Source organism: Ciconia boyciana, chromosome 17 (assembly GCF_034638445.1).
Source record: "Ciconia boyciana chromosome 17, ASM3463844v1, whole genome shotgun sequence".
NCBI lineage: Eukaryota > Metazoa > Chordata > Aves > Ciconiiformes > Ciconiidae > Ciconia > Ciconia boyciana.
In genome coordinates this window covers 11,212,194-11,222,307 of record NC_132950.1, presented here as the reverse complement: position 1 = coordinate 11,222,307, position 10,114 = coordinate 11,212,194, and positions in this window count along the sequence as shown.

Here is a 10,114-nt window from a genome sequence, read left to right as displayed (position 1 = left end):
CCCGAAACAGAGCCGGAGGCTCGAGACTCCCCGTCGCCCTTCCGCGCCCCGCCAGGGACAAGCTCGGATTCGCGGGGTGCCCACCCGGGACCGTGCCTCTCCTTCCCTCCGCGCAGTATTTCCGAGACATGTCTTGGGGATTTTTTTTCTTAAGTATTTGCCTTCCAAGAGGCCGTTGGCTCTCCTGAGGAACTAGGAACAAGCTGTACTGGGGACTGGCAGCAGGGGAAGATGGATAATATTTAAGTTATACTCCTCCACCTGACGGACTGAGAGGGACTTGGGTCTGTTACTCGGTGTTTGGAAGGAGGAATTGCATGTGCTGTTGAACTGAGCCAATTAAACTGTAAATATAGGTACAGTCTGCTCCATCCTCACCCTCCCCTGCTCTTATACATAGAGATTTATATAAAAGAAGTAAATTTTGTCCAATGGATGTAAACTATTGTAATTAAGTGCAATTCACCCATCTGTATATATTGTTCCTGAATCTCTTCTCTTTCTCCCTTTTTTTTTTTTTTGGTAAAGGTCAGAGCTGAGCATGGTTTTGGTTTTGTATTTCTCTTCTTCATTTAAATGAGTTAATTCACAAGGAAAAGAGCTGGGCCTGTGCAAGGACGCCGGTCTGGCAGCACCAGTCTCTGCTCTGCGAGAGGACAGGCACACGCGTGTCCTCTGCACGGTGACATCCCACGTGAAGGAAGGGCACGGGGCGAGCTGAGCAGAGCCCTGGCAGGACCTGGACGATCCGCGTGGGAACAACTGCCGCTACGGAGATCTCAAGGGACTCTTCTGCTTTTGGGGACTCTGGGATGGACTGTTGTGGGGTGGGGAAGCGCTCAGCAGCCCGCTCGGCACATCCAGACTGCTGGGAAGCGTTCTGCGTCAGCCGTTTTCGGGTGGGCCTGTAGCATTTGCTGCTACAGAGGGGAATGAGGCTGCAAGAAATTCTGGCAGGATCTTCCTCGAATGGAGTTCAGAGACCATCTCCCTTTTCTCCCCAACTTGGGGCGTGGAAGGGACTGGGTGCCCAGTTACTGCCTTGTCTCCTGCCCAGTAAACGGCCAGTACGGGTGGCTTGTTTTCCACCGTTAGCAGGTTGATGATGAGCCTTGTTGGCTCCACCCTTATCAATAAACACGGTGTTCTCGTCCTCGTGGTGTCGGCTCCGAGCTGCAGCCGGACGAACGGCGTTTGGGCTGTGATGTGAACACGCTGGCCCACGGTCCCCGCCGGCTGCCTGCCTTGTCTCGCCTGGCAGCGGCTCTTGGAGGAGAAGCTTCGCAGCAAGATCTCCAGCTTGTGCATGAGCCCACCTCTGCGGTGAGGGCACATCCCAGCTGTGTGCCCGCTGAGGACACTGGGCTCCGCAGCCTCCGGAGCCCCGAAGGGGTTTAGGTGCCCAAGTCCTGCCTCCCAAAGCTGCGGAAGCTGTAAAAGGCCTTGTCCCCCCTCCTGTGGGAGACAAGCTCCTCCATCCCTGCTCCTCTTGGGAAATGGATCTAATGCTCCCCAGTTGTGTACCTTTTTTTCTTAAACTTTGCAGCGTATGCCAACTGCTGGGAGTGATTTAGAGAGGTGGAGAGCAGTAGAGGTGCCTGTGGACAGATGACCACTGCTAAAATGAAAAACACTGGATGCTTTCTTTGGGGCAAGAAAGGCCCTTTTGCTCTGTGTTTGTACAATGTCTAGCACAGTGGGACCCTAACCCTTGCTGGGACTAATAGGAGTTGCCCTACGGTGAATAAGTCACCACGAATTGGAGACCAATATTCAGAATGACATTTAATTTAATGTATACCATAATTAAATACCATTTCTTCTGACTCATTGCTGCGGTGTGGTCTGTAAATTGCCCGGTCATCATCTGCTGTGGTTTGGCAGATGTCGGTCCGGCAGGCAGCAGGGACGTCTCCCTCCTGCTGTCCCTTGCAATGCTGACCTAGGTTTCTACCTGCCTGAACGTGGCGAGTCAAGTATTTCATATGAAGCCCCAGATATCGGCCAAAAATAGCAAGAGGCTCTAGGAGGTTGGGAGACCCGTGTCCTCACCCTCCTAATGATGCGCTAATGATGTTGCCCATAGTCCAGCGCAGTTTATTTCTCATCCTCTGCTAACTTTAGCAGCCAAGTGTTAAGCAAACCAATTAGGAGCTGAGTGCCAGACAAAGCCAAACCCCATCCATTTTGGATACTGAGCCCATGGGTCAGTAAAGCACAAGGGGGAGGCGGGAGGGCGCGCTGCCATTGCCGGAAAGCTTTTGAAGATCTTTGATTGCGAAGAGCTAACATCGCTGAGTGACTCGGAGCGCATCAGTAGGAAAGGGTGGCCCTTCTGAAGACGCGGTGCAGGTCATTGGTTTGAATTGCCTTCAAAAATGCCTGGTTTTGGTTTAGCACCCTTTTTTTTTTCATAATTTAAGCGTGGGCTGCTGTGGGAAACGCTTTCAGAGCAGCAATCGGTTGCTCACGTTTGTAGCCAGAGCAGGACACCCCAATAAAAACCTTCCCACAGAGTTTCTTTGTTTCTGTGATTTTTAGCTACCCCAGACAAAAACTGGAAGCACACATCTGGAAGAGGCCAGGAGGCATGAAGACTGCTTGGTCCCTTTCGTGCAGAGTCCGAAGAGATGCTCTCTTTTAGCAAAATCTGGAGAGAAAAGATTCAGGTTTTATTCTGAGATCCCCTTTGCACCTTCCTGCTCAGCAAGTTCTTTTCAACACACCTGAGTGCCAGCCTGAGCCCTTTTCAAATTCTGCTCCTAAATATTGCATTCCCACCGGTCAGGGTGGAAATGACTTGGATTCTTCTACTTATGCCAACTATGTCTTGCTCCGTGAGCGGCTTGTGAAGCCTAATGGGCTAAGCTTTCCCCAGCTGATGCATATCCAGCATCAGGTTGAATTGGTCCTGCAGAGGAATGGGTAATCCAGCGGGAAGGAGAAAGAGGCATAGATAACCTGCGGCATCGGAGCTGATCCTCCAAGGGCAGCAGTACCTTTTGGGGCTTGATTTCTGCACCAGCTTTAAGATAGACACAGACTGAGGTATGGGGCTTGGGGCGTGAAAACGGTGTGTAAAGCACTGTTTGGTGAGTGGCCTGGTATCAGCGCTGCTCTCCAGAATGCCCCGCAGAGAAGGTAAGTAAGAACCTTGGGGAAAGGAGATGGAGATGGAACCCCACCAGAGAGGGACCTGGAGAGGGAAGGGGGGACTGAGCCAAAAGAAAACTGGGAAAAAAGGCATCCAAACAAAGATACCAATGGAGAAGGTGACTACCATGGAGCAAAGAGTGTGTGCTAGAGCAGGCAGGATAAAGGCAATAACAGGAACAGAACAAATGATTAAGAACAGATAGTATTTATCCAAGAGGTGTGAATTTATGAAGTTGCCAAACAGCTCGTTGGGTGCTGTCACCCACCCTGGGTAGCAGGAGACGGGAAGGCAGAAATCAAGACTGGTTGCTAGAGGATGCTGTGGACGCTACACATACCAACGTGTTCATGGGGAGAAAGGTTCCCCTGATTTGGATTTAACCTCTGGCTGAGGAAACCTTTCTGCCCAGGGAAATAGCACCCAAAACTGCTTCCCTGAGCAGGCTCCGCAGCAGCTGGGCTGGGGCTGTCCCTGCCCAGACCTCGCCTCGTGCTGGAGAAGCACTGAGTGGGGTGTTTGCTCCTGCAGACGCCCTGGCTGCCTCGTTAATTTATTGGAAAATACGATGTAATGTTAAATGAGGCTCTTGGAAGATTTTTTTTTTTTCTCTCCCATTGCTGTTGGCCACGTTGTGTTTGTCCGTGATGCCGTTGTCATGGAGCAAAACTAGCAGAAACTTGACAAAGTTCATTTATGACCAATACAGTTTTACAGGGCTGGGTGATTATTTTACAGTTCAAAGCTGTGTACAAGGGAATTCCTTGCACATGAGGATCTGCAGGCTGCCACGAGGCTTTATCCGTCACTCTTCATGTTCATAACAAACCGCAGCCTCCTTCATGGCAGAGCACAGGGACGCCACTGCATTTAGTTTGAAGTGCAGGTGTGGGTGCAAAGGAAAAATCCCCCAGATCCCAGCATTACCGAGGCCAGGGGGTAACACCCAGGGTCAGGGCTGCCGTGGCCCTCTGCGATGCGAGGACCCGCTCCCTCCACAGAGGTATCGCTCAAAGCTCACTGTGTTTTGGTGCTCCTTCCCTGACCGGGATGCACAGGCTGTGGGGCAGGGGGAGGGCACGGACAGGCATGGGGAAGCCCCGAGAGGTGCGGAGGTGGGATGCGGAAGGGCTGGGCAGGTGCGTGATCTCCCCAGAGCAGAACGCAGCGCGGTGATACCTGCCTGGACAGGTAAATCCCGTGCCCCGACTGCCTCCCGTTTGCACTGCAGCACCAGCGATGTTGCCGGCAAAGTCACTGGGTCAAAACCAGGTTAGTGCCGCCCTCACCGCCTGCCCCAGAGCTGCAATAGGGCTTTATCAGACCGCAAGCACGAGCCCTTGGCGTGGGGCTGCGGCCGTCCCCGGGGAGCAGGGCTCCTTGGCACTTATCACCTCCGTAATTGTAGGGAGGAAGAACGGAGCCAGGGAAACCCCGTCCAGGGCCAAACCTTGCATGCCGGCTGCTGGCTGGAGGGCTGGGGCAACCTGGTGCTGGGTTGCCCGTCCCCGGGTGCATGACGGCAGCGCTGTGGTGGTACAGACCTCACTGCCAGAGCAGTGCCGGGGCTCAGCTGCCATCCCTAGTGCTCCAGTGCTGGCCGGGCACTGGCCCTGCTGCAGCCAGTCCAGCTCACATCGGCCGGCACCGAGCATGCGGATTGCTAAGGAAGTCCCAGGTCATCCTCGCAGAGGAGCAGACATCCTGCTGGCCGTGAAGGCAGCGGCCTCTCCAGGGATACCGAAATACAGACGAGCTATTTCAGCAACTTTAAAAATGTCATTTGGTGCACATGTAAACATTAAGGCGCAGTTGCACAACAGCACCCAGCTCCAAATGTGAGGTCTTTCCAGACTTGTTCTGCCAGTCCAGCCAGATCTCCAGACCTGCTGGAAATTTCGGCAGGAAAACCAGCAGCAGCGGTGTGGGGCTGTGCAGAGCCTTGGGGCTGTGCTCCCCACCGGTGCAGCCGGCACCCCGCACGCCATTGCCCAGCGGTCCCAGCGTTGCCTTCCTCCGTGACAGGTCAAAAGGGAAAGCATTGTCAGTCCCCTGTGGACAGCAAACACGCTCTGCCCTTTGAAGCCTTTGAGCAGATTTGGTTGGGCTGGTGGCGGAGTTTGAGGAGTACACAGAGAGGAATGCAGAAAGTGCTTGTGTTGGGAGGCCGGGCTGTTTGCGGACGTTGCCAGCTCCCCGCTGCGCTGCGGTCTGGCCACGGGAGCAGGTATATGGAGCCAGAGGAGTCCCCGTGCCAGGCGGGTGGCAGCTTTGGGCAGCGTGCATTGATCCCATCGCCTGCTGACATGGGGTTTCCATGATGCATTTGCAGGAAGTCTTCGCAAGTCTATGAAAAAGTTTGATGGGGGAAAGAGATGTGAGTCATAAAGACCAGCAGCAGCAGAGAACAGCACCGTAACGGTTTACCGTCCTAAACCAACGCTCTGCTGCATGCTCTCAGCGGCCAGAGAAAACCTCACTTTCTGCCTGCTCCAGTGCAGCTTCGATTGCTCCTGCAGCTCCGGGTGCTGACCTCCACACCTGCGGCTGCGCTGCCCCGCACCGGCCTCCCCCCAACAGCCAAGGGACCTGCAAATCTGGGGGCTCACTGGTCTGCAAAGATCTCAGGAAGCCTTGCTATCCCACTGTCCTCCTCCCACGACAGGCCAACGCATGCAATGCTCCGCATCCCACGGTGGAGCAACCAGGGCTGCCACTGCAGCTGCAAGAACCAGCAGGTCCATCCCCGCAGCCCCGCACACCCACCGCAGCAGAGTCTGGTCAGCAAACCCTGTGAGCTGCTCTGCGCTGTTTGCTCTGCAAAGGTCCTTTGCGGGCAGATGCTCAAGTCACTCGCTTGCCTTCTCACTGTGAGCGCTACGAGATCTCCCGCGCAGGTGAGATGGGCAAGACACCGCCCTGGGTCCTCCGGGGACAAAGGACGGACGCGCCGTAGGAGTCTGGTTTCACGGCGTGTGGTTAAACACCTGGTGAGAACAGACTGAGCCATGGACTGTTTTACATGGGGCGGGGAGCTGGCCTGGCTACTCCTCGGTGCAGGTAACACCCAAACAGAAGCTCAGAGCCAACGTTCCCAGAGAAAGAGCCCCATGGAAGGCTCCAGGGCTTGGCTGCTCAGCGGCACAGGGAGCCCAGCTTCCTTTGGCGCTTGCAGGGTGCGCCTTCATTTAATCCTGAAGGATAATTTTCCCCCTCTGTGGATGGTGAAAGGCCGACAGGTCCTGCAGCAGCACCGGGGCAAAGGAGTGGTACGTGCTGCCACGAGCCAGCGATGGTGTTGCCTGATGGTTTAAGGTGACAACTGGAGTGCTGTGGGGTAGCGGGGAGAGGTCTCTGACCCGCTGGACTTTATTTAAATGACCCAGGAATAAAAGTTAAAAGTCAAAAAACCTCAAATGTGCACTAAAGGGTTGTCCCATACCAGTTTATGTGTAATACAGAGCCACACAAATCCTGAACCTCAGACACTTTAAGTTATCTTCTAATTCAAGGAACTTGGATTTTGCTTTTATATTCAGCAAAATTAATTCTCCTCTCTGTAATTAATATGCTGCTCAAATGGATTCTTAATTACAGATAAATCACAAATCTACACACTCAACTGTTATGCTTTTCAAGTAATAAAAGAGATCATTTGTCTTCCTCAGATGAACAGAGACCAACTAGCATACCATTTCCCCCTTTATGAAGAATTCATTTGCCTTAGAAAGAAAGTCTTTAAAAAAACATTGCAAGGATTTCTTGAATAGGGGATCAAAGCTCCCACACTGCTGGAAACCATTTTTACTAAATAAGATGTGGGTAAAGGAAAAAAAAGTAAAAGTTTTTTGGTAGTGGTTGGGATTACAACACCCTCGGGAGGGACAAGGACGTGGGGTCAAGAAGTTGTGACCAGGTTAGCAACACAGGGAACAGAAGGGGAGGACAAAGGAACAGAAAGTGGAAATGGACAGATGAATGAGGAAGCATGTTTCTCTGCCGAAAGAGAATGGATGCTACATCAATTCATACTGAGAGCTAAAGGATGAGGGCCTGTTAATGGATTGGGGGACACAGCAGGGATCAGAGGTCATGAGTGCACTCAGCGAGGCTAATTGACTGTTATGTGCATATTAGTGATGATAATGTAGTAGGATAGCGGGACGTGGGGAGCAGATATGCAAAAATTCCACTGACAAGCGCCGTCCCGTAATTCCTGTCTTACACCTGCTAAACAAATGTACACACACACAAAAGACAGCGGCCTTAGCTGGCTTTCTTCAGGAGGGGAGCCCAGGGCCGCAGGTGAGCATCTCTGACCTGGTTGTGTGTGTGATGAGATAAACTCGCTCACCAGTTTTGCTTTGCAATCTGACGGGTTTTTATTTCAGTCCTACGTGTTGGGCATGGCCCAATGATCCGACCAACGCATCTCACCTGGGCGGCTTCTACACCGTCGCAGGGGTCCCCTGAGCACCCCTGTGGGATGGGGGGGGGCTGTTTGGGGGTCGGGAGTGTACCCTGCTGTTAACCACCTGTCTGTACCTGCTGCCGTCCCAGGGACTGTCTGCAAGAATAACAACTGAAAGGGGGAAAAAACCATACAGCCTGGGCTCTCCCCCGCGTCCCAGGCCAGTCTGTGGGCATCCTGCCAGCAGCTCCAGGCCAGAGCAAGGCTAGCACTTACCCTTCTCTGCTATAATTTTATGCCAGCCCCGGTGTGTCAGAAGCGCCGTGTTCCCTGGCACGTACAAGCAGGTGGAGGGGGTTTAATATAAAAACCACGAGCTGGTCCAACAAACACTGCGTTCACCCTGCCTGAGCGTGGCTGTGGCTGCGGGGGGTGTCGATGTCCCCCTTAGCTGGGACAGGCAGCTGTCTCCTGTTTGCTGCGGCACGGATGGAGTGAGAACTCCCTGGCAGGAAGCACTTTGCTTTCTCTTTACTGATTTGGATTAATTATAGGGAACAAAGCAAGTCATCCTTTGCCTTGTGGGTTTTCCGCAGCGTGCACCTGAGAGGGGTCCTTCTCTGGGAGGCTTTAGGTCACCTCGCTCAGCAAAGCAGGAGCAACACAGAAAAAGAGTGAAATCAGCTCCAGCCGATCCAGATATGGGATCAGTTTTGGAGGTCAGGTGCAGTTTTGAGCTGACTTTTGTGGAATCGAGATCCAGCCTGGCAAGCACTGCTAATAAAACAGGATGGCCCAGGTTACATCAGGCTGTTGGGGCATTAATTACCGCGTCTGTGGCTGGGCTGAGCTGAACGGCCTGTGGTCCTGCTCCCCGTGCACCCTGCAAAGGCCTCGCTGGTCATCTGGTGTCAGCGCTGACTTGGCAATTAGCACCGAGTAATTGATAGAGCAGCACCGGGGTAGCAAAGCTAAACCCAACGCCGTGACAAGAGCAGTTTTGCTTTGCTTTAACTTAAGTTGCTCCATTTTTGTATTTCACCGACTTTTCCCTTTCACGCCCAACACACGACATGACCCCTCACAGCCCGCGTCCCGGCACTGGCCCCTCCGACCGCTCCGGGGCAGATCGATTTCGGCGTAAGGCGGCTCAGCCCTGGGGCCGCACGTGCTGGAAGATGCGAGCGTGCTGCCGGGGGCTGCTCCTGCCGGGGGTCCCTCGCTCCTGGCGCACGGCTTTCTGCCCGCCTGGCACCCGGCGCTGCCGCCTTGGGAGCAGAGCTCCTTACTCCGACCACAAAGGGATTTCCCAGTCGACTGATGAAGAGAATATTTCCTGTTTCCTCACTCCTGAATCTGCTGACAGCATCTCTTGGCGAGTGATGGATATTGGAGATGATTTATAGTTCTTTGTTACACAAATGCCTCCACATTCTTCCCCATCCTCTCACAGCAACCATTAGTCACTTTTCCCGGCGGAAAAGCAAGAGCCTCAGCCCGGGAACAGCCCGAAGGACGCGGCGTCGAGTCTCTCTCCCGCACTGGCTTTATTCACTGTAAATACAACATCGGCAACGGCTCGGCTCGGGGACACAAACGAGGGAAGCGTCAGCGCCGTGGTGCTCTGCACTCACCCAGGTCTCCGTGCGGCTGCTTCCACCCATCTGCCAGGAAGTCAAAAGGTTGGCAAAGAAAAAGCACTATAAATCAGGCAGATAGGGGCTGCGGGGAGGATCGCGTTTATGCAATTTTTCATCTCAAAGTTTGTAATTAAAGTAGAGAACGTTACAGGAGGAGCAGCCATTGCCTGTATCTCTTAGGGGTCTCGGACTTCAGCAATGTAAACGTTTAGCCCTTGAGACTTTTATTACATAAAATAGTTTTGGTAATGCTGTTGTTGCTTAATTGGATTTCTGTTTGTTTTACTTCAAGAACACCAGGAAAAAATATCTGTATTGTTTGATCTGATACAGAGTACTAGGAGCCTTACCTGTACTATTGGGTCTCACAGTTTATCATAATGAATAAATACATGAATTAAATAAATTCTGATCGTAATCTATGCACAGTTGCTTGATTGCCCTGAGCAGCTGAGCCAGTTGCTCGGTTGCTGCTGCCATTGCCTCTAGCGTTCCTTTCTTCAAGCACAGTTGTGAGGCCGGATTGTATCAGTGGAAATCAAGGATTAAACAAATTAACTGGGCACATTCCTGACTTTAATTTAGGTTTCACTGGGACTGGTAACCGGCTTCACGTCGAACGCACGCCGAAGTCCTCTGTCGATGTGGGTCTTAAAATCAGGAGGGTAGCGCAGGATTGAGCCCTAAGTATTTTTTGACAAAATAGGTTTGAATCAAACCAAGAGACAACATTCCTCAGCTTTTACAGGGAAAGGCAGAGCCACTTGTTGCAGGTCACAAAGGGGCTTCCCTGTCAATCCACGAAGAGAATATAAAACGAGGGATGATCCAGGTAATGAAAAGTGCTAATAAGCCGCTGTTTTGCCTCCTCAGAAATATTTAGGACCTAAGTTTACAACTCCAAGAGGC